The 20,625-nt window shown below is 36.3% G+C and overlaps 1 pseudogene; it reads left to right on the top strand.

Annotated features, from left to right (window-relative positions):
- The first annotated feature begins 4,682 nt into the window (after positions 1-4,682).
- On the top strand, positions 4,683-5,621 carry LOC134385216 (olfactory receptor 6K3-like; annotated as a pseudogene).
- The last annotated feature ends 15,004 nt before the right edge of the window (positions 5,622-20,625 follow it).

Raw genomic sequence — 20,625 nt, 5'->3', positions numbered from 1 at the left:
ATTGATAATGCTCTATCCTGTGTCTTAAGTAGGTTCATAGGTTCATGTGAACGAGAGGCAAAAAAGTGGAGGAAGAAATAGAGATAGAAGAGTAAACTACTCTCAGTAAAATAAGGGATGAAGAAAGGGAGTATGCTAGCCCTAAAGCGACAATGAGTAGAGGAAGAGTATATACTTTAAGATGAATATACTTGAGCATATTTATAAGCTGAATGGACAGACTAGGGAGGGAGGAAGAATTTGAGAATATACAGATAAGTAGGACAACTGAAGGAGCAATATTTCTGCATGAGATGAGACACACAGCTTCAGAGCATAAGGGGAGGAATTTATTTTAGACAGATGGTGAGACTCTGAGTGAAACCAGAGTGAAGGAGGGAATTATGAGGTTGGCTACAGATTAGACCATACTTGTGATCCTAGCTGATTCTTAAAATTAGTTAATTCACCCATCCACTCAATTTTTCATTCATTTGACAATATATTCACTCATCAATGCTTATTGAGGGTCTGTCTTTAAATATTACCTTTCTAAAATCTAGTCATTCAGAGTCAGTAGAGACACCTCTGCTCTAACATTGTTTTTCTTCCTCCTCCCGGTGTCTTATACATTCGTGCTGTATCAGGATTTTTTTTTTTTTTAAGTTTTAAATGTTTTCAAATTATATTTTCTTTAAATATGCACTACTACCATTCCATTGGATATTTAACACTTCACTCATGTTTTATATCTTTTTGTGAAAGAAAAAAAATTATATGTTATATATTTCTTTTTCCTCTGGCTTTACTCTTCTGGAGATAAATATTAAGTTTCAATTTTAGTATTAAAAAAGAGGAAAAAAATAAAGAAAAGTATCCCTTTGTTTGTATTCCCCACTCATTATGTGAAGGACTTTTTGAATCCCAAGTGTCTGTAAGAGCTGGCTCATGTGTGCTCATCAATACAGCTTTCATGTAGCAGGAAAAACTGTCCTCAGATCCTTTCCTGACTAGTCCCTTGGGGATATCTGCTGCTGAGACCCCTGAAACATGTGAAATTTAATGGGAGTCCCTTACTCTTGCCATTACTGGTAATGTCCCTGCGACCCCCTGGATCCTTTCAAAGAAGTTCTACTGAGAAATCTGTGCTGGGCAGTGACTGGCTGAATCTTCTATACTTCAGTGTCATGCTGTGCTATCATTAAAGTGCCCTGAAGCTATTGCAGTGAAGAGTGGAGAAAATCCCCCTGGCTTTGAACTAGATTTTGTTCGTTTGATTACTTTTGTTTTTATTCTTCCCGTGTCTCAGCAGACACTTTGTGATATAAATAAATTTTATTACCTGTTGGGCAGAAAGCAAAACCAAGTCTCTATTTTCATCTGATTTATAGCCTGACTTAAAAACCTAGCATCCTAAGAGGTACAAAGCTATGCTATCTACCCTAAATGATTCATTGTGCAGTATGTGCATGTACTGAGATAATAAACTGTGTCCCACAAAAATAAATATAAATAAATTGAAAAAAAATCTAGCTTCCCATAGGTGTGGTGCCCTCATAAAAGGGGATTGTGGCAGCAATTGTTCCCCTAATTAGACACATATGGTACAGAGTTACTTTCCTCTATGCACTGGGGAGAACTGTTCAGAAGAAAACCTTTCTCCTGCTTGACTATTCCCTGAGAAGCCTGGAGTCGTGGTTGTAGTTATAACTTTCCTACTTGTTGGACTTCAGAGAAATAAAGATGAAGACATTTGGAAAAGAGTAAGTAGTCCTATTGGTTTCTGGAAAAGGTAGGTATGGGATGAGGGGTGGGCTCTGTACTTTGGGGTATGAGTGAGTGGCTTTGTTTGCTCTATATTGGGGAAAATTCTCAATAAACCATATATTTTTTCTGTTGGACTTAATTGAAGAAAAACTTGAAGAAACTTTGTGTAAGTTTCACAATCCTATGAGGTAGGGGGAAAGGCCATAGCTCAGGGATGGAGGGCTTTGGTGAGTTTGTGTCCTAGGACTAGAGATAGTCATAAGATAACAAACACATGGAAAAGTCATCTATTAAATTTTGTTTGGGCCACTAGCTCTACGGTCTTCTCACTTCTACTGCTGTTTGGGTTAAATTCTAATCCTCAATGCTTGCATTTTATTTAGTTGAGTTAGGAAAAGCCCTTAAGAATAAAGGAATGCCAGGACAACCAGCGTAGCTTACTAGTTGAGACTGTGGGACACCCATTCTCTCAGAAAATATAGGAGTCCTGTTAGATGTAATCTTAGGCCTAAGTATCTACATCAAATTGCCTTCCTATATGCATCTTCTTTCCTTTCTAAAGACTCAAGTTCATAAAAATTTGACAATTTTTTCTTTTTCCAAGTTTCAATTTTATAATTCTGAAATCTACTGGCCGTAGAGCATAATGCTAGTTTTCCTGTTGATCTCCCCACTGCCTTTGAAAGAGGAACCTAGAACATTATAAAGGTGCTATTTTCTGTGATACCAGGAAAGCATATTGGAGACGATGCAACTAAATGATATTTAGATATCAAAGTAAATTTGAAATCTCATATACGAGGTACTTCAAAATGTTTGTGGAGAAATGGAATTAAAAGGTAATACAAAACTTTCCAGGAACCTTTTGAAGACCCCTCATATGTTCACATTATTTGTCATGCTTAGAAGTTCAGATTTCATTTGGAAGCTTCTAGGGAACTACTGTAATGTTTTCAGGCAGATGACTGACAGCTCTGTATTTATTCTAGTAGCTGAGGGGAGAGTGAAATGTGAAATAAGACAAGTCTGAAAACAGTTAATCCAGATAAGAGTAACAAAGGCAAGAAATGATCAGAGTATAAATTATTTTTTCTGGTAAACTATTTTTTGGTAGAAGTTTTTTTAAAGGAAGACAAAGGAGAATTTTGTTCCTCATATTTCTCTTATTTTAACATACATTTAATATTCTGAAGTATCTATAAAAAGCAAAAGCAAAAAAAAAAAAATCTTTGGTTATCATATGTCAAGCTGACTTTCTATTTGCAGATAGCCTCTGGTATTCTGGTTTCAAAATAATTTGTCCTATGTATGGTATCTATTAGCACAGTTTACAATTGTCTCTGTTTGTAAATATTGTAGTTTTATCTATTTAGAGAGGTACCATCTCCAATAACCTCATTACCAAGTAGTGTACAATGAAGGCAAGCTTCAAAATTCTCCCACGCAAACATTTATTAGCAAACAGGCACTCCCACCACTCAAAGAAAACTTTATTAAACCTGTTCTTGGAAGCTCACAGAAGTCCCAATTCTCTATCCTTTAGGTTTTCTGATTAGTAGAATGAATTATAGGTTCTCTCAAAGACAAATGTAATGAAATTTTCATAGTGGTAAAATTAACCCTCCAGTGAAATTAAGTGATGAATCCTCCCATCAAGGGAGGAATACAGGAATGAATGAATCATGTGCTTGTTTCACCTTTCCAAATTTTATAGGCTGCTTGGCTCATCATATTCTCATAGCCCTCAAGCGAGGGGCTTAGGTATATTTCTAGCCAGTCAATGATCTTGATGGCTTGGTTTTTCATTGAATAAAAAAATTTTTTTTGTATGATATTGGTTCTCAATTGAGGCAATTTTTTCACTCACCCTTCCCTTGCAGGGACATTTGGCAATTTCTAGAGCCATTTTGATTGTCATTACTGGGAAAGGGGATCTGTGCTACTGATCTAGCAGATAGAGAGCAGGGGTGCTGCTAAACCCCTATAACACACAGGACAGCTTCTTCTCCTCCCCTAGCAAAGAATTATCTGGTCCAAAATGTCAATAGTGCTGAAGTTGAGAAAACCTTCTCTAAGCTAATTAATAAACCCTGTAACGTGGATACAGATAAGGATATTTGAAACTTTGGCCAACCTGCCTCTGAGTGTGGACTGCTGATGAAAATCTTTCAAATATTACCAAATTATTCCTAGAATATGATATCTAGAATGGTGTGCTTTGACTATTAACCCCCTTTGCAGTGCAGATTAAAATTAAATTGCACACAGAGGTTTATCACGTGGGTCTGAGCTGTTGTGTTTTAAAGTTAATTATATTCAGTACGATATTTGTTTTTCTTCTTTTTACTCCATTGTTAATAATGAGGCAGACCAAGAGAAGCTGGCAGCTGCACTTCAGTTTTGGAGATGCACACTTTAAAATAGTATTAATCTTATCCACAGAAGAGATTATTTTGTCACAACTAAATTTGTGTTCCCACTATTTCATCATAAAACACAAAAAAAGTCTGTCTACTTACTTGTGTCTAGTTTGCTATTATAATAAATGTTCCAGTAAATATCTATAAACATCATTTTTTATACTTAAAATATTTTCTTGATGGTGAAAAGCAGACTCTAAGCAGTCTTACAGCTCTCAATAGACATTATCAAATAGCCATTTTGGAGAGTTTGTACCAGTTTATATGTCTAAATAGCAAAACTGCTTATCTAACAGACTAATTGGCAATGTGAGATATCATTAAAAATATTTACAAATTTGATAGGATTACTTTATAATTTTTAAAATAACTCACGTAGTTATTTTATTTAATCAAACTTATTTCAGGGCTGTTCAGCTGCTTGAAAAGTAAATTTTTACTTCTTCTTTGACTATACTTAAAATTCTGACTGTTCGTGTTTCATTCCATCAGCCAACAAGTGAAACCACTGAACATATGGACCAGGGGAATCAGACAATGGTGACTGAGTTTTATTTCTCTGATTTCTCTCAGTTTGAGGATAACAGCCTCTTATTTATCCCTTTTCTCTTCATTTACGTGTTTGTTATTGTTGGAAATTTCATGATCTTCTTTGCTCTCTGGCTGGACATCATCTCTAGAATCCCATGTACAATTTCATCAGCATCTTCTCCTTCCCGGACACTTGGTACAGCACAGTGACCATGCTCAAAATGCTCTCTGTCCCGGTCAGTGAGCATAAGACCGTCTCTTTCATTGGCTGCCTCCTGCAGATGTGTTTTTCAGCTCACTTGGGGTCACAGAAGCCCTAGTCCTCACAGTGATGGCCATGGATAGGTATGTTGCCATCTGCCATCCCTGTTGCTACTCAGTCATTATGACCCGTAAACTGTGCATCCAGCTGTCCACTGGCTCTTCCATCTGTGGCTTTCTTATCTTACTGCCAGAGGTTGTGGGGATTTCTACCCTTCCCTTCTGTGGCCCTAATGAATCCGCCACCTCTTCTGAGACTTTGAGCCTGTGCTGTGCGTGGCCTCTGCAGACATGCCCATGGTTCTGGATGAAGATGTGATCTGTGCTACTTTCATCCTGAGCTCTGTCTCCAGCATCGCTCTTTCCTATTTATGAATCATCGTCTTGATTCTGAGGATTCCCTCGGGAGAGCCGTCAGAAGGTATTCTCCACTTGCGCGGACCATATTACTGTCTTCTTGCTGGTTTGTGGTAGTGGGACACTCATGTACCTGTGCTTCTCTGTCACGTTCCCACCGCTACTGTATAAGGCCTTTGCCCTGAGGTTGGCCGTCCCTGCTCACTTTTCAACCCAATAATATACAGTCTGAGGAACAAAGACGTGAAAGATACCATCATGAGAATCCTCTGTTCTCAAAAGATATTCAGTGGCTCTGGGAGCTAATGAGCGTTCATACCCATCTTCTACTCAAAGAAATCCCATCATCTCTATAAGTATGATGCTAAAAAATCACTTTCTAAAACCACTGTACTCGTTTTGTTTTCATATTGCTGATTGGCAGTTATTTCCACTTTCTAAACTAAGAGCTATTGGTTGATCTGACAGAGGAAGTCTGTTGCAGATTATCTACCTTTATATCATTTACAGATTATAACAAACTACTTCTCCACTTCATATCCCCAAATAATGTGGTATCATTCACTCATCTACTCTAAAGTAATAGAAGATAATAGCCTAAACAATAATCTTATTTATACCTTGCACATCTAAATATTTCCCTTAACTGCTCTTTCATTCTATATAGTCGTGATACCGGTATATCAGTTTTTGTTTGTTTGTTTCCCATTTTGAAAAGATTAATGAGATGTACAACAGTGAAGTGGTTTTGGCTTGAGCAAGAAGCATGACTCTTTAAACTTAAGCTCAGAAACTTTTACCCCTTCATAGGTTGTCTTCAAATGTATGACAATGATTTATACAGCACATGTAGTCACTGACTTTGTGATGTTTGTGTCATGCTGTTATTATTCCTTTGTGGGTTAATTTTTTCTTTGTTTTGAAGATTCCTGAGCAAATACTCTTGGGAGCTTAAAGATTAAGTAGATACAATATAAAAACTTGGGATCACCCCTCCCCCCCCCAAATTATACCTTGATGCAGTTGGTTATTTTTAAAAAAATAGTATCACTATAAAAAATCTTCCATGTTGTGTTATGGTATGGTGTGTTAAAATGTGCCAGTTTCATACCTCAACATCTTTGTTCTCATTTTTCTGCTCTGGAATGTTCCTCCCTTTCTTCTCTTCTACTTTTGAACTTATACTCATCATTCTAAAAGTTAACATTCATTTTATCTTTTGGGATCAATGTCTCCCTGTTTTCTTCCCGTAAGCTATACTAGTAGTTTTAGGAGCTGAGTAAATTTTTCTACAAAAGGATTTTTGCCCATCTCCTATGGAGAGAAAAGCAAGAACACAGGACAATTGTGAGTGGTATAATATAATAAAAAACAGGAGGCCAGCTAGAAGGTGCAGGAAGAGAGGGGTGTCAAGAATGGAAATACCAGTTGTATGGGACAAAAGTACAAAGCTTCAGTCGGCTGTTGTCAGGCAGGTGGATAAATTCTTGGACTCACTCTGGAGTGCTAAAGTGAAAGACCGTACTCCCAGTTTCAGGTCAACTCCAGAACTTAGGGACCCAGCTCTATTTTCTATCCCCTCTCACTCCTGTAAATTCAAATCCTACAATAATATGAGCTTCTTAACATCCATCCTAAAAAATTTGCATGAAAAATTATATAACCATTTCTTCATTTATAAAAATAGATTAAAATTTATTTGAGGTAATTGTTCAGAAATGCCAACCTTCTTTAATCTTTGAATTACTGCTTAGAAACCTTAGTACTGTGTTTATAAATCTAATAGATCTTATCTTTCACTTTTTATGGTATTTCACAAATATTTGGTCTGATTTATAAGCTTGACAATTAAATCCCCTTAAACTACATTAAAATAAAATAGACATAATTTTGTTTTTGACTACCTCAACTTTTTGACTTCATTAACAAAGCATCCATAGCTTTTCAAAATAAACATATAATGTAAAAAATTTATAAATGTGGCTAATCTTAAATCATTTTAAATGTTTCAAAACCATAGTTAATGTGGTTAGATTTCAGCTAAAAATAATAAGCCAATATCTGTGTAAATGTGTAAATTTTATTGACTAAAAATTTTACCTAAAAAACATTAATTAGAAAGCAAGTCCTAATTAATTGTTCAGTTATAATTTTAAAATTAAAATACAAGGTTGACCTGCTATTCTAACAGGTCAAATTTTCTTAAATAATACAAGTACAAAAAGAACCAAACATATGAGTTTTTAAACATAAAATATGATTAATAGGTTTTGATTCTCTTAAATATTTCTTTAGTTAACCTTGCTGAGTTTAAAAGATGTGAAGACACTAAGAAAATAATTATGTACCCATTTTTTATTCATGCAGAAAATATTTACTGAGACTACCATGCCAGACATTGTTTTAGTTGTGTGATAGAAAACCAACAAAAAAATTCCCTGCTTTTATATATCTTGCAGTGTAGTGTGGGGAGATATTTTTAAAATTTGTATTAAAAATAAACAAGAAAATAAAGGATTAGCAATAACACTAAACTATGTGTTCTGTGGGAAATTAAAAGGAAAGTGTAGTAGAATAAGATGATCCAGTGTGAGTAGGAAGATCATAATTTTAAATAGATTGGTCAAGTTGAACATCATTTAGAAGGTCCCATTTAGACAAAGACTTAAGAAAGTGAAGGAGTTAGCCATATGGATATATGGAGAAAGAATAATTCAGGCAGCAGTAAAAGCTAGTGAAAAAGCTCTAAGGGGGTAATCATTTGGCCTATTTAAGAAATCAAGGATTCTACTGCGGTTGAAATGGGGTAAGGGACAGGTAGGGGAAAGTAGAAGATGAGTGCAGAAAAACAAAAGAGAGATGGATCCCATAGGGCCATGAAGGCTACTGTAAGATTTAGAGTTTCATAATTTTCTGTGAGAATTAGGGAGCCATTGTGGAGTTTGGAGCAGAAGGAAGACATTATTTGATTTGTTGTTGAACAGAATCTTGTTTGTTTCTTGTGTTGAGAAGACGTTGAGAGAGGCAAGGGTGGAAGCTGGAGTCCTTGGGGGCTAATGCAGTAATCCTGGTGAGAGGTGATGGTGGTTCAGATCAAGATGATAGTGAGGAGAGTAGAGAAATGTGGTCTAAGTCTAGATATAGTTTGACAACAGAGTTTGAAAGAAAGAGGGGAGTTAAGGGTGACAAACTGGAATGATGGAGTTGCCATTGAGACAGATAATATTGAAGAAAGAGATGCTAGGAGGAGAGATAGCAGAAGTTTAGTTCTGCACATTTTAAGTTTAAGTGGACTGTTTGACATCCAATAAAAATATTTAGTGGGCTGTTACTTGAGTTAGATACTCAGGGTGAAGGCTGGGATGAAGCTATATGTGTGAATCATCAGCACATATTAAGTAATTAAAGCTATGAGATTAGATGATACAATCATGTGTCTGAGTTGTGGGGCGTTCCAAAATTATGAATTTGGAGAAAACAGGAAAAATCAGAAAATATGACTCAGAATGGAAAACAGAAGGAAAACCAAGTATCCTGAAAGCCAAGTGAATAAAATACATCAAGGAAGAGGAAGTTATTAACTGTGTCTAATTCTGCTAACAGTCAAGTAAGATAAGAACTAGAAATGGACCTTTGGAGATATATGTCTGTATGTCATTGCTGTACTTAATAGGAGAAGTTTGCATAGAGTGATCAAGGCAAAAGCTTGCCTGACGTAGCTTGGAAGATGATCAAAGAAAAATTGGAAATTTCAAGTACAAACAACATGATCATAGAGTTTTACTACCAATTAAAGCGGAAAATTAAGGTAATAAGGAGCAAGTGAGATCATTAAATACTTTGTTGACTGTAATTCACAGTAAATAATATATTTTATGTCATAATTTAAAGCACACATACCTACATTTATATATTTATATCTATATTTATAACAGAAAAATTGTTGAAAAACTATTATGTACTTAAACTTACTCCATGTGATACCTCTGACCTTCTCTATTCTTTTCTTCCTCCATATTCTATTGAAATAAAAACATTTTGGAAACTGATTTTACCACTCACTAATGGGTTGTGACCCTCAATTTGTAAAGAAAATGAAACTAGGTCTTTAACTCTGATTACCTTTGGATGCAAATTTAACAAATGCTTTCTATTTTAACATCATTTTAAACTGTGGTTTCTAACTTATTTATAATAAAGTATTGCATTTTATTAAAAGCTAAGTTTTATTTTAAAATGATAATTTAAATGTGATAAAGAAGATATATACTGTGACAGTATTGATAGGATAGCAAAATGGAATAATCTTTTCTAAAGCAATTCAGCAATATGAGTAGAAAAAATTAATAAGCCTTGATATTTATTTAGGAGCAGGTACAGAGGAGACTTCTTTGATGAAGTATCATTTAAGCTGAAACTTGAAGAGTGAGAAGAAATCAGCCAGAAAAATGTATAAGTTAAATAATTTGTGCAAATGCTCTGAGTTTGAAACATCTGGGTACATTATAGGAACAAATGCAGACGTGTGTGGAAGGGATACTGTGAATAAGAGTCATGAGATGAAGGATAAGGGCAAAATATGCAGAACTTGGAAGGTCATGCCATGAGATATTAAAGTTTAATCCAACCTATAAATGAAGAAATTGGAGAAATTTAACTAAGAGATTACCTTTTTAGAATCACATTACTGATGTATTATGAATAGTAGACTGGATTGGAAGAAAAGTGGAGGTGGAAAGGTTGATTTAAGAGACCTTACCGGTTATCTTTTGCTATGAAACAAACCAACACCAAAATTAGTGGTTTAAAACAGAAACTTTTAGTCTCATAATTTCATGGTTTGGCAACTTGGACTAGAACCAAACATGTGCTTCTTCTAGTCCTGGCTCACTTGTGTATCCAGGGTTAGCAGCTGGTTGGCTAGAATTAGCTGAACTAGAACAACATTGCTAAGACAATTGCACTTTCTTCCATGTGGTCTTTCACCTTCCAGCAGGCTAGTCTGAATTCGTTAATACAATGACTGCTTAAGGTGTTGAGACAGAGTCTAAGTGAAAACTAGGTTCAGAACTGGCACATAATCCCTTCAGTTATAATATATTGGCCAAGTGATGTCCCAAAGGGATTCAGGGAAGGGAAAGAAATTGCACCTCTTGATGGGAAGAGTTGCCAATTCATCTTACAAGGAGCATTCATACAAGGAAGAATTAAGATTGTACAATTTTCTTTGAAATGTGGAGATTATTGGTATTCTTACATTATGAAAAAATCTACATCGGAGCTACTGGAACTAATTGTGTATGTTTGGGCTAAAAAGTGGAGTAGTGGTTTATATTTAGAACTTGTAGTAAAGAAGTAACTTCCCCAAAGTAAACAAATTTATCATAGTATTGCTTTTTACATAGTCAACAATGTTAATCAATGAAAATTATGTCTTCTTTAGGAAACTGAACAGGCCTTGAAAAATGCAATTACCCTTTCAGAGGGTAAGGAAGTTAAATTAAAAAAAAAATCCTTAATACTGTTGAAAGCAATTCTTCATAAGAATGTGTATTCATATAACCTGTTAACTTTGAGCAAGTCTATCGGAGGAGACCCATACTTTATTTACTAAGACTCTTGGAATTTCCTAACACAAAGGAGAACTAATGAGAAAGATCAGAGGAGGAAGTTTCCATTAATTAAGGCATGGGGAAATGGAATTGCTGTTCTTTTCTAGTTACCAGGGGGAAATGCCCCAGTAGATAAATCTCTCCCCCAAAGCTTTTAGAAACAGGTACAACAGTTGTTCCTAATGAGCTGAAGGAACTTAAACTGCATAAAGCCAGGAAAGGGAAGGGACCTTATCATCACTGCCAGAGGTAAGAGAATAAACATGGGTCCAAGATGTAGGCTTGTCATGTGCCAAGGAGAAAGTAAATTGCCTACTAGGTAGAGGAAAAGGACATTTCATTAGTTCTCCTTCTGTTGACTTAAATAAAAATATTTGGGGGCGTATTTGAGATTGCATGGGTGCCTGAATGGAATAGGAGCCATAGAATTATAAATCAGTGATAATGTTACATTTTTTCTAAAGCATGACAGATTGACTAAGAATTTTTCACTGGTAACAGTATTATTCCTTTGTTTACATATCCTCAGAATCTTCTAAATTAATTATGACCTAGGAAGACACCATTTTGCCTACTGATCTCTGGTCCCAAACAGATAAATACAAACCAGCAAGACCATTAATAAAGAGGACAGATATATCAGAGGAGCCTTTTACTGATAATCTCATCCCAGGATATTAGTCTCTACCCCAGATAATTTTTTTTTGATTGTTGTTGTTTACCTTCCTTTCTCCTGGTAGGATTGGGTCAGCTCATTTCTCTCCTTCCAGTCTCCAACAAGCAAACTTCTAACTGACATATTAACTTCTGTAGAGTAGAAGATTGATTTTGGTAAAACATAGGTACCTCGATTCTTTTAAAAGGATTAACATCATCACTTTGGAGAAATAAATAGAAATGCCAGAAACACAATACCTCTGACTGCTGTAGTGGTCCAAAATATCTTAATTTTCAGGAATTCCAAAATAGTGATCTCTGTACTGATTTGCAAATTAATATTGTGTGAATCTTCATTCCCCTTCCCATACTCTCTTCATTTGTTTACATCAGGGGCTCAGCAGTGTTGAGAGACAGCCAATTAAATCAACAAGGAGTCAAAATAAAAGTTAACAGTGAGATCTTTAGTCATTTGCTGTGATAGTATGACCAAGAGACTAAAACCAGAGAAAGTACATGCTCCCCTCCTATTTTCCCCTTTGGGCTGGCACACTCATCCAGGGTCTGGTGGATTAATGCAGAGTTAAGTGTTGTCTCACTGTTGAGGGGTCCTTGAACAAAAATTTGCAGCAATTTTACGGATCATGAGAAAAGTAGGTGAAGAGTGTTAGGAAAAGTGCTGGACTAAGTTTGTGTGGGGAAAATTGTCAAGTTTTCCCTTTCTTCTGCCTATAAGTAGGGCTCAGCAGAGACACTTGAAAAGGACCTTGGCTAAAGGCTTCAGATAAAGAGACTTAGGATGAAGCCTCTGGGGCTAGGAATATAAATATGCAAAGAGCATGACCAGCCAGGGAGGCTGAGTCCTTGACCACAACTCCCGTCAGAGACTGCAATGCACTGGCCATGCACCAAGTCTGGTGTGGGGAGGTCAGCTTTCTCCATGAACATGCCAGGTAAAGCTTTTGTAATTGCCTGTGGACAAGCCTGAAAAATCACATGTAGGTTTTTAACCAGGAGCTGGACTTCTCACCTCCTACCCCTTAAATTTTTAGGACCTAAATGAGAAACATAGGCTACCCCATCATGGACCCAGGTAGGTCAGACTTGGAGGGGCTGTGACACAAACCAGGTAGCTAGTCTGAGGCAGTAGTGGAGCAAGGCCATGACCAAGGTCATTATAAGCAAGACGATCAGTCTTACCTGGAGGATTGAATGTAACCATGAGTCCCAACAGTTACCAAGTAAGGAAAAGAAGATGTCCACATGACCCATTAGGGTCTACTATAGAGGGCAAAGAGGCTTTTTTTCTCTGTTTCTATATGAATTTTTTTTTTTTTTTTTTTTTTTTTTACCTGCCCAAGTCATCAATTCAGGCACAGCACAACACTGGCCAGTAGGCTGACCTGAAGGCATTCTAGGATTCAGACAGTATCATGACAGTCAGAGCATACACATAAGAAGCACTATCTCAGAGGGCATACGTGGTCCCCCTGACAACAAAGAGTTAACAGTGTTGAGGTATCCAAACAGGACATGCATTAATCAGGCAGTCAGGTTAACAGGGCCACCCATCCTGGGGCTACCTGCCTTGGGGTTTCCACTCCAGTCTAAATAATTTAGTTTAGTCCCTGGTTTCAGAGGGACTGTCTGAGGCAGTCAGTTTTAAGTTTTATTTGTCTGTGACAGCAGTCTGTCAGTCTCATAAGTGTTGATGGCATTTGCAGGTATTTTTCATGCAAAGCATGGGAGCTGGGGCCATTCTTCGTTACCTCATAGGCAGTATTGTCAGTTTGTAGCAGCTTGGAAAGGCAGCACAAGGAAGTTTTTGTTTTGTTTGTTTTTTTAGAAGGAGGGAAAAACGTTTAAGAGCAAGTCCAAAAAACAAAGGTATTAAAATATCTCCCCTTTCCCAATGTCTTTCCAGGTGCCAGAGTTTTAGTTTGTTGTTAGCGGTGTGTCTCACATGGTAATCAAAATTTTACATGAAAAAAAATACCTTATGTTTTATTTAAACCTTTTGTCCAAAGGATTGCATTTAAGAGGTAGAAAAGCATTTTTACAGAAAAACATTTTTATATAACTTAGCCAGAAAGACATGTCATGTTTAAGAATTAGTTAACATAGACTTTTGAATTTTTAAAAGATTTCGAAATGGGTTAACATAGGCTCCCACCCATTGCTGTTTAAAAGACATTTAACTCTCCCATTGATTTGAGTCTTTGGAAAGGGGTTAAAGGGGAAGGAAGATGCTTGCAAGATCTGCCACAAGGACCAAGGTCCCAACAACTGTAAAAAAGTGTATACAGGAGGAGGAAGTAGAGACAGTCTGGCTGAAAATATGGTGCAAATGAGAAGTGCCCTTTGAGGAAATTACTGCACTGAGGTCACCCTTTTTTAGAATTGCTGAATTAAGACTTTTGCCTGTGATGTGCAGCCTAAACTGGGGTTAACTTGTCCTCTTTTTATCATCTGCTTAAGCCTGTCCTATAGTTGTCAATTAAAATGCTCAATCACCCCTGTGGCTGGGGATGATATGGAACATCGAGTCTGTCCTACATATCCCATGATTGTACTCATTGATGTGGTTTGGGTGGCAAATCTGGGCTGTTGTCACATGCAGAGGGCTCAGGAAAAGTGAACAGAAAACAAATGTGTTCCTGTAGGGTCCAAATAGTGTGGCCTGAGTCAGTGGAATGTGTAGAGATGGCTAGGACAAATTCAGAGAAAGCGTCAACTGTGGGTAGGATCCAGAGAATCCCTCTTCGCAGAACAATGTGATTTACCTGCCAAGAACGTCCTGGCCCCTTGGCTTGGAAATCTGTCCATGGGCAGTGTTTTTTACCTTAGTCAGGGACTGACAGGCAGGGCAGCTTTTCATGCTGTTTTGGTGATTTCTGATGACAGTGGCAGTCCATATGTGTAGATCTGAATTTTCATGAGACATCTTCTCGTGGATAAAGGAGGTGACCAATTGCACATCAGCTTGCTCTGGGGAGGAGGACAGTTTAGTCTTCACATTTAGTTGACAAACACAGTCTGCTCGTTGGTCATGTTCCTCCTTGTTAGCATAGGGGCCTCTATGATGAGCGTCCACACCAGTAACAAACAGGTCATTAGAAGCAGAACTGATTTCTATCCAAAAGCCTGGTCCTCAAAAGGGCATTTATGTATGTCAGTCCTGCACTTGCCAGTGGCCCTGACAAACGGCCAGGCTAATAGCTAAAGCCCATGAGTCAGGTACATTTACAGTTTTGCATATGTCTCACTAAAATGGCCCAAAGAGCTGCGATTGTCACAACTTAGGGGCAAAGGCTAGCAGAGGTAGAAACAAACAATACATTAATATCAATAATAGATTTAGTAGTGGGGAGTTTTATAGGGACCTGATGGGACCCATCGATAGTTGAGCTTAGGCAAGGGTTCAGGTGATGGTGATCTCAGAACAGAAGGCATCATTTTTCCCTCATTTTGTGCCAGTGATTGTGGGAATCACAGTCACTTGTGCATGGGTAGCTAAAAAAACTTAAGAACTGCAATTTTCTTTTATTTTCCTATTGAAAAGGAAATTTTCTGGTCCCCCCAGGTCATTGGCCTAACCCCTAGTCTTATCTATTTTTGAAAATTGAGAGGTCTGGACAAAAACCAGTTGAGTCCTCCAACCCATTCTCAGACACACAGGAAGGGCACAGGGTAAGAACCCATGTCAGTTATAGAGGCCATATGTCTGGGTTTAGTCACAGGTTTTCTGGGGCAAGGGCATGGAGTGGAGAACCAGGAGGAGCAGCAGACTGGGTGGACAGCTATTTTATTTTATTTTTATTTTTTTTGCCAGGACTTCTGGGTATTGTGGGGCAGGGTTGGTCAGATCCAACCAAGTTTTTTAGCTTTCTCCCAGGCCCTCTGTTTGTTTTTCTCCCCCGTCTTCTTTAATCTGACCCAGCAGGTAAGCTCAGCTAGGGAGTCAGGGGCTAGAGACAAGGATCAAAGGTCTTCCTCTTTGTAACAAAAAGTATATCAACAATCTGCCAGCATCCTCCAAAAACATCTCATGGCTTCTGCTAGCACTTCGCCTGAGCCATTGGCATGGCTGGAGAAGTGCTCCCGGGACCCTCAGACTCTTGCAAAGAATTCAGTAGCAGCCCTCTAGAATGCCTTGCTGACTCCTCTAGCACCTCCCAGTGGTACCCAGTGGGATCTTCATGATTTTTGCTCTTTAGAATGGCACTGTGCTTAATTGGTTTCCCCACTCACTGCCCCAATTTGTTGTCAGGACCTCAGCTGACCTGGTGAGGAGGGTGGGGTGGGGTGGGGGAGGTGAGGGGTGGGAAGGAAAGAGAGAGAGAGGATAGAGCTGCCAGGAGCAGCCGGTAAAAGTAACAAGGAGCCAAAATGAAAGTAACAGCGAAGCCTTTAATCATTTACAGTGATAGTATGAGAAAAAGGCTAACGTGGGAGAAAGTGCTGATTCTCCACAGGTGCATTCACTTTAGTTCAAAGAACAAAACTTTTCAATTTTGATAAGGTTCAATTTATCAGTTGTTTTTCTTTAATGGATCATGTTTTTGGCATTATTGCTAATAAAGTGGTCCAACCAAAGATCATAAAGATGTTTTCTTCTGTTTTCTCAAGATGTTTTATAGTTTTTTGTTTTACATTTATGCGTATGAACCACTTCGTGTTAATTTTTTTATCTGGTGCAATATTTTTAAAACATATTTGTGTCCAATTATTCCAGTACTATCTGCTAAAAGACTTTCCTTTCTCTATCGAATTGCCTGGCCATGCACAGGGGGATCTATTTCTGAACTCTGTTTGATTCCATTGATTTTGGTGTCTGTTCTTTTGACAATACTGTACTGTTTTGATCTTTTTTTAGCTTTATTGTGAGTCTTGAAATCAGTTAGTGTGACTCCTCCAATTTTGTTCTCTTTTTTCAAAACATGTTGCCTTATCTTTTTTTTTTTTGGCTTTACATATAAATTTTAGAATCATCTTGTCAGTAACTCCAAAAAAAACACACAGAAAAAACAAAAACAAAAATAGAAACATCTCCTGGAATTTTGATTGAGATTTCATTCAATGATTAGCCTGTGGAGAATCGGCATCTTCACAACACTGAGACTTTCTATTCATGAACACAGTCTGTGAACTATCTTTTCATTTATTTAAATCTTCTTTAATATCTTTCATCAGTTTTACAGTCTACAGCATATGAATTATGCATATATTTTGTTAAATTTATAACTATTTAATATCTGTATTGTTATTGTGAACCACAGTGTTTTTAAATTTTATTTTTGAGTTGTTCAAATTTTTAATACATAAAAATATAGTTGACTTTTATATATTGACATTTTATCCTCTAACCTGGTTTTCCTGCCTCAAGTCATTTCTGTTTATAATCCATTCTACACAATGCAACTAGACTGACCTTTTGAAACCTTAACTTTTGTCAAATAAAGTTCCTCTTCAGTTTAAAATTCTTTAATGGTTCCTTATTTCTGTCATGGTAAAGTCTCCTTCCTAGACAGAACTTACTAGTTCTTTCAAGATAAGCTTTTTGCTGATCTCTCCAACTTCATCTGTTATATCATCTTTGTTCCCTCTCTGCTGCTCTCTCTCTCTCTCTCTCTCTCTCTGTTCTGCCCAGAGGTAACATGTTTAATTCCTGAAATATATCAATCTTTGGTTTTTGAATCTTTGCCCATGTTATGCTTTCTTCCTAGAACACACCTCTCCATAGCCACGAGTTTTTGCCTACCACCCTTCTATGTAGCCTTCAAATTTTAGGTAAGAAATTATTTACTTTGCACAGTCTTCCCAAGCCTAGAACTGGCGTACCCTGTTCTTAACTCCTATAGCACTTATTCACTGTTCCCTAATTGCCTGTCTTCTCACAGATACCATTATGTACATAAGAGTAGCAAAGAGTTTTTCTTCTCCATAAAATAATGTTTAAATGTGTCAGTAACTGTTCTAAACATTCTACCGGTATAACCTGATATAATTCTTACAACAGCCTTGCAAGTTATGTGTTCTTATTGCCTCCACCTTACAAATTAGGAAACTGTGATATAGAGAGTTTAGAACTGCCAAAAATCACAGAATTAAGAAGTGCTGGAGCCAGGATTTGGACCCACGCATTCTGTATCAAAATCTCACGTCCTTAAATACTATCTCATTTATTTCTCTATACTGTACTGCTTTCATATTATGTGCTCAAAAAATCATTCATGTTTAAATAAATTAACCCACTTCCATGAGCCTTCCTTCCCCATAGTCCACTGAAAATTTTCCAGTTAAGGTTAATGATGTTTCCCCATTTTTTTCATCTCAAATATTTCTATATTTCAACCTGTGTATTACTTGAATGATCTTCAGAATTGGAAACTGTCACTACTATTTTCTGACTAAAAGATTCTACCTTTGTAGTGCTACTTTCCCAATTTTTATTTTATGATCCTTCCCCCCATTTCCTCTTATGTATGTTTTCCAGATGTTAATTGCCTGTCTGCCACACATTTTACTTTATGTATATACTGTCCCTGAATATCTTAATTCATACTGAGATGTCATATCACTTATATGTTGGTAACTTCTGAATATGTGTTACCGATGCAGACATCTTTCTGAAATCTAGTCCTGTCTGTCTGCTTATTGGATATCTTCCTTTTTAGGTTCCATTGATACTCCAGAGAAAACCATTCTAAGCATATCACCTTACTCCAAATCTGCTCCTCCTTCATAATTCCTACATTTTATTAATTGTATTTTGTTATAGTAAGAACATTCCTTTACTTTTGGTGTTTTGTTTGATTACTTATTGTCAAAGCCCAATAGAGTGACACATGATAGGTAATCAGTAAATGTTTGTTAAATAAACTAATAACTTGTAATGAAGAATTGGTTTTCATTTGTAGATCATTCAATTGTTGCTAGATTGTTTCGGCATTGAAGACAATTATCTGTAGTCAATATGCATCCTTTCATTTTCAATAAGAAAAATAAGCATAGTCCATTCTTTGACTCATCTTTTGAACTTAAAACTAAAATCATATCATGTGTATATATTAACATTCTTTTTTCCTACAAAGTAATGCAATGAATAAGATAAGATGTATGTATTCTTCAAAACATCAAGTTGTACATGATAAACATACAATTTTATCTGTTAATTTAAAATAAAGTAAAAAGATAATTACATATCTAAGAGAATGCATATAGATCAACACTGCTGTGCTTTTGAATATATTTTGTTTCAAAACTTGATTTGTATATTTGAGATTTGTTTAACAGTATTTTGTGAAAATCTGAAGAATTAACATGTATAAGAACAATCAACATGTCTTGATTCTCTGTAGGTACCTGACTTTTCAGAAACTGCCAAAGTAATATTTGTCTAACATAGTCAATATAAATGAGTTTTTGACAGAATTTGTTCAAGATATGTATTTTGTTCTTCAATGAGATCTCTGAAAAATACCAAAATGTGCCAAATTTTTTCATTGGCTCTATCTATGTTTCAAATGCTCTGTTTGAATTTGGAATTTCAAGTACCATTTCTCAAAATTACATAGTTTTAAATCAATTTTGTGTGTGAATAATATTTAAAATAGTATTAGCTCAAAAATTAATATATAAATTCATACACACACACACACACACACACACACACACAAAAAAAAAAAAAATGGGGGGGGGGAAGAAGATATAACAACCACAATTACTTGAAGTTGATACGACAAGCAAATAGAAAGGACATTGTTGGGGGGGAGGGAGGAGAGGGAGGAAGGAGGGAGGTTTTGGTGATGGGCAACAATAATCAACCACAATGTATATCGACATAATAACATTTAAAAAAAATAATTAAAAAAAAATAGTATTAGCTCTGGGAAAATATTTGCTGTCTTACCGGGAAAATACTGGCATCCAGCATAAGCAAGTGTCCTTACTTATTTGGATAAAGAATTTACTTGATTTCATATTGCACCAAGAGAGATATTATTTTTCAAACTTTCTTTGTGTTGTAAATATTTCGCCTTGACTAATTTTCAATCGGTCATTAGGCCAGTTTTCCAAATTGCTTGGACAATAATCTCTGAATGAGTTCTTTTGTGCTACTTTTAGAGATAGCATCTTGGTATCTCATATCACTTTTAAGGAACATAGTAGCAAGAACCCTAAATTGTGCTAGAATCCCACATTCTGGCTTCTCATTCCTTGATGGCTATTGTCAAGATATAAACAATCTAAATAGAAGACAGGTATTTACCAAGAATCTCTGCTTCTTTTCAATATCTGCCATGGGCTGTCATTTTAGAATCCTGACTATAAAATCCAACATCTTTGACTGCTAAATTTCTTATGGTTCCTTCTATCTATGCTGGTCAATTTCTACTAGTTCAATTTTTTTCTGCTGCTAGGAATAGTTTCCCACCAAGGCTTCACCTTGATATTTGTGCCTGGAAAACATACCCTCTTCACTGGCCACATTCAGAACTACTCTGTGGTATGATAAAGGAACAGAACATTAAAAACTGGGAATATTCAGGAAAATACAGAATGCAACTTCACAATAATTATATAGATAGGAAGAGAACTAAAATTTTTATCTTATCTATAGCCAAGAACCATTAGAGAGATTATCTGGTATGTGACTCAAAACAATTTTTGGAATAAAAGGCAATTATTATTAACACCCCTCTTATCCTATTTCATTTTAGTTAATATAATTTATAAACATGACATTCTTGAAATCTTATTTTCTTATTTCTTATATTCTTCATTAGAGTATAAGCTTCATGAAAGTAGAGACTGCTTTCTTTACTGCTGAATTCAACAAACACACAGTTGTGCTTGGCATATAGTAGGCACTAAATGAATATCTGTTTAATTAATCCATGAATGAATAGAGGTACATGATCTGGCTAAAGCATATTTTTCATTTGATTCTTATAAGGGCCAATTCAACTGACTAATTACATTTCATCTAGGAAGTGAGCTGTGTCTTTCTATTCATACCAGTTAAAGTCGCTGAGCCC

This window comes from Cynocephalus volans, chromosome 8 (assembly GCF_027409185.1).
Source record: "Cynocephalus volans isolate mCynVol1 chromosome 8, mCynVol1.pri, whole genome shotgun sequence".
Lineage (NCBI taxonomy): Eukaryota > Metazoa > Chordata > Mammalia > Dermoptera > Cynocephalidae > Cynocephalus > Cynocephalus volans.
Note: the sequence above shows the minus strand (reverse complement) of the source record. Positions and strands in the feature narration are given on the sequence as shown.